General features: G+C 33.3%; 1 protein-coding gene across 1 annotated transcript in view; it reads left to right on the forward strand.

The window, feature by feature from the left end:
- LOC144957339 (RNA-binding protein 24-like) overlaps positions 1–5,000 on the forward strand; it is a gene marked incomplete in the record, with an annotated part of 150,384 nt that overhangs the window by 95,508 nt on the left and 49,876 nt on the right.

The raw sequence follows: 5,000 nt of genomic DNA on the forward strand, positions 1-5,000 counted from the left end.
CTCTCTCTCTCTCTCTCGCTCTCTCTCTCTCTCTCTCTCTCTCTCTCTCTCTCTCTCTCTCTTTCTTTCGTTCTTTCTTTAACTGTCTTTCCACCCCACTCTCTCCATTATAATTTCTATTATTTTGACAAGCACCACCTATACCACCCTATATATTTTCTCACCTCCACTATCAGCTAATCTCTAACACAATAACACAATAGATAATTTCCAATTCTTTCCCCGTGCAATAATATTTATCTACCACCGACAATAGACACTTCATGACGTCACAGATACGCCAAGATTTCATAATTTGTACTCGGATCAAAAGGTCAAGGCCGCCTACTTGAAATTTCAAAAATTCATAGTTTCTACGGGGAAAAAAAATATAAAATCAATTTAAATAGCTTTATAAATTAAATAATAATGTGTCTTTTAAAAAAATTGAGTTTTTATATAGTGCAATTTCCACTAAATGTGCTCAAAGCGCTTTACAAGGGGTCCCTGGTCAACAGCAACATTTAACATATAGGACATGACGAAGTATCCGATGGCTACGGCTGGAGCCGAAAATTCGTATTTTTACGATTTTTTTCGTAGCACTAGGCATGTCTGCATACAGGGCATTGCTTCTGATTGATTCCGTCATGCACGTCTAGGAACACATGCAAACACCTACAAGCACCACTCAGGGACGGGTCATTCCAGTACAATGGATTCTTCGGAGTTCTCATTTTTCATTTTGGTCTTTTAACCCTCTCCATACCAGCCATTTTCAGAATTTTCCCCCAAACTTCACACCCACCCAACACAAAAACAGACATTTCTTACTCAAACAGAAAAGCAACAAGCACGTTCTATACATAATGTTGTTCGACAATATGAGCTCTATTACAGAATGTCGAGTTTTTATAGCAATATCAAAAAAAAAAAAAATGAATTCTGGATGAGAAAAGTGATTTTTGCATCGTAACAAAAGTGACGATTTTCCAATATGTGGTAAGGAGAGGGTTAAATGCCATAGTCCAAATTCATTTTAAACAAAGAAAGACAGAAGAAGTAGTAGTAGTAGTGGTAGTGGTAATATTAGTAAGTAGTAGTAGTAGTAGTAGTAGTAGTAGTAGTAGTAGTAGTAGCAGTAGTAGTAGTAGTAGTAGTAGTAGTATTAGTACTAGTAGTAGTAGTAGTAGTATTAGTACTACTAGTAGTAGTAGTAATAGTAGTAGTAGTAGTAGTAGTAGTAGTAGTAGTAGTAATAGTAGTAGCAGGAGGAGGAGGAGGAGGAGGAGAAGGAGGAGGAGGAGGAGGAGGAGGAGGAGGAGAAGAAGAAGAAGAAGAAAAGAAGAAGAAGAAGAAGAAGAAGAAGAAGAAGAAGAAGAAGAAGAAGAAAGAAGAAGAAGAAGAAGAAAGAAGAAGAAAGAAGAAGAAGAAGAAGAAGAAGAAGAAGAAGAAGAAGAAGAAGAAGAGAAGAGAGAGAAGAAGGGAGGAGGAGGAGGAGGAGGAGGAGGAGGAGGAGAAAAATGTAAGGAAAAGAAAAAAGATAAGAAAAAGAAAGAAGAGAAGAACCGAATTTGAAATTGTTAGCATTGAAAAGGATATTCAAGATTTCTTTTTTTCTGGCAGTGCATTTTCCGTCTTCTATGATTGCATAATATATTGCCGGATTGTTAGTCAGAATGATTGATGGATGATAGAGTTTTGCTGATTATGTTTTAAGCCAAAGAAATGGAACAAGTAAGGATTGTTTCTCTTCCGTTGTCACAACATTTACTAAATATATATAACACATTGCAGTTTTAATTCTTAAACCATTTGCCATCTTTATTCAACTGGTTTCACGTGTTTTTGTAAAAAAAAAACAAAAAGAAAAAAAAAAGGGGGGGGGGGGAGGGGGAGGAGCCATTAGAAACAACAGAAAAGAAAAAAATGGAAAAGGATTATTTTAATTTTTATTTTTTTTTTACGCCATTTGCTTCTCATCCATCTCGCTTTCTTCTACTTTCGTTTTCGCCCTTTCCAAATAAACAACAGAATTACCCAAACGTCATTGCCCAAATATCTCTCATTCCAGTTGCATTCCGAGCTATTTTAAATGCTGTCGTCTTTAACTTCTGGAAGTTCCTTTTACCTGACTAGTGTCTTCTGGACCAGAAATACCAATTGTTGTAATTAAAGCGTATTTTATACGCATGTCCTAGTAAGTCTGAAAATCGGAGGTGCTGTGAGTCATGTTTGTATATAGAGAGGGATGGAGGAGAAGTGAGGAAGACGTAGCAGAGAAAGCATGGGCAGATAGACAGATAGATAAATAAATAAATAGATAGATAGATAGATAGATATAGAGAAAGACAGGCAATAGATAGAGAGATAGATAGATAGATAGATAGATAGATATAGAGAAAGACAGGCAGATAGATAGATAGATAGATAGATAGATAGATAGATAAATAGATAGATAGATTGATTGATTGATTGATTGATATATAGATATAGAGAAAGACAGGCTGATAGATAGATAGATAGATAGATAGATAGATAAATAGATAGATAGATAGATAGATATATAAGAAAGATACAGAGAAAGACAGGTTATAGATAGATAGATATATTTATAGATGGCTAGTATATATATATATATATATATATATATATATATATATATATATATATTATATATATCTAGCCATCTATAAATATATCTATCTATCTATAACCTGTCTTTCTCTGTATCTTTCTTATATATCTATCTATCTATCTATCTATCTATCTATCTATCTATCTATCTATCTATCTATCAGCCTGTCTTTCTCTATATCTATATATCAATCAATCAATCAATCAATCTATCTATTTATCTATCTATCTATCTATCTATCTATCTATCTATGCAGAGGGTTTTATCTATTCTATTATATATATATTGAAAATAATTAGGCATAAGATGTGCAGACGTACATATTTTTTATCAAAACTCTCTCAGTTTAGAATAGATAAAACCCTCTGCATATTATTTTATAGAGCAGTCATCGAAAGTGTTTTGTCATTTTGTATAACAGCTTGGGGAGGCAATTGCTTAGCAGTGGAAAGGAACAAAATAAATTCAAATATTAAAAAATCCATTAAACGCTATATAAATGATGTTGACGATGTAGATCTTTTATACGAGAAATTTTGTATAAATAAAATAACTAAAATATTAAATGACCAGTATCATCCACTAAGACCATCAATTATTATGTCAGAAAGAAGTGGTCGCCGAAAACAGAGAGACACCGAAAATCTTTTCTGCCGTCCAGTATTAGGCTTTATAACAACAAGCAATAATCATTTTATATAATTATTTCTCATTTTTACTTTAAAAAAATATAAATATTAATTTATTAATTTATTTGTTTTGCAATCTTTTCAATTTTCAATTTATAGTGACAGTTTTAACTATTTTACAGTGTTTGAAATTATTCATATTATAAAGCGCAGCTCTGGTTATAGAGCTGCTCCTTTTTTATATATATACATCCTATTTCCATTGTATTTTTATCTTATGTGTAAATTATAATACGTCTGTACAAAAAATTTCCTTTTTGGGATGCAATAAAGTATTATTATTATTATTATTATTTATTATTATTATTATATATATATATATATATATATATATATTATATATATATATATATATAATATTAGTTTTTGTTGTATTTCATTTTTTCATTCTTTCTGGCACGATTTTATCAGATTTTCCATTATGTGTGAGTACATGAGTACAGTTAGTGGTACAGGTGTTTAAATAATAGTGAGTATGAAAAAAAAAAACAACATCACGGTAAAGTGCTACCTATACCTACCTACCTACCAGGTATTCTTGTACACTGTTTTAATAGCGGATGGATAGATAACGTAAGTGGCTTGAGAATGAGAGGAAATACGAGATGGGCAGCAAGTGGGGGCGGGGAACTGGGAGGGGAGACAAATGATGGGAAAAAGACAAACAAAAAAAAAACAAAAAAAAAAAGAAAACAAGCAACAATCGTAATGGCTAATCTAGACTATTATTGTGGAGTCATGTAGTACTTGTAACGAATAAGTTGTACCAGAGATAATCTAGTTGTTAGCAATGAAAAGCATTATATATATAATATATATATATATATATATATATATATATATATATATATATATATATATATAATGTTATACTAAAGCCCTGATAACAAAAGTTCCTACATACGTTAAACTAACTAAATCTGAAATATTTCAGATGGAAAGTTTTGTAACGAAATTGTTCACATAAGATAATATAGAACCATAAAAACTGTGACGCGGACACTTATATCAATACCAGTGAGAAATAATATAGAGAAGTGCCAGAACCTGCTTGCCCAAAGCACAAAAATCTCCAATCACTTCATACGTGATACAAAACCTCACAAACTTAAATATAAGACGTTTTGCAACAAAACAAAACGCTTTATATATATTATGATATACCGAGCTGGCCAAACGGCAAATCTCCAATCACATTATTTCATACGTCCGTTAATCCCCCGACTACAGAAATCAATAAGACACTAATCCAGGCGGGCCGCCATCGTAAATCTTCAAAGACAAGAGCCCAGTTAATCCACCCTTCTACCTGCCAGGTAAATGGCTTAATCCTTGCCGACCTCCCGTAACCCATACCGCTAATATCACCCCCCCCCCACGACCCTTCATATCTCCACTCTCTCTCTCTCTCTCTCTCTCTCTTTCTCTCTCTCTCTTTCTTTCTTTCTTTCTTTCTCTCTCTGTGTCTGCGCGCGCGCGCGCGCGTGTGTGTGTGTGTGTGTGTGACTCGCTCTCTCTTTCTTTCTCTCTCTCTCCTCTTATATCCTGCTTCACATCTCTCTCTCTCTCTCTCTCTCTCTCTCTCTCTCTCTCTCTTTCTTTCTCTCTGACAAACTATAAACGGTGATGAATATTGTAATGTTAGTCTAAAACGGACGTCTATCAGGCGACTGTTACTGTATCAATTTAAACTA

The sequence above is a fragment of the Berghia stephanieae genome, chromosome 11 (genome assembly GCF_034508935.2).
Source record: "Berghia stephanieae isolate SIO BIC M18660-M18661 chromosome 11, UCSD_Bste_1.3, whole genome shotgun sequence".
Taxonomy (NCBI): domain Eukaryota; kingdom Metazoa; phylum Mollusca; class Gastropoda; order Nudibranchia; family Aeolidiidae; genus Berghia; species Berghia stephanieae.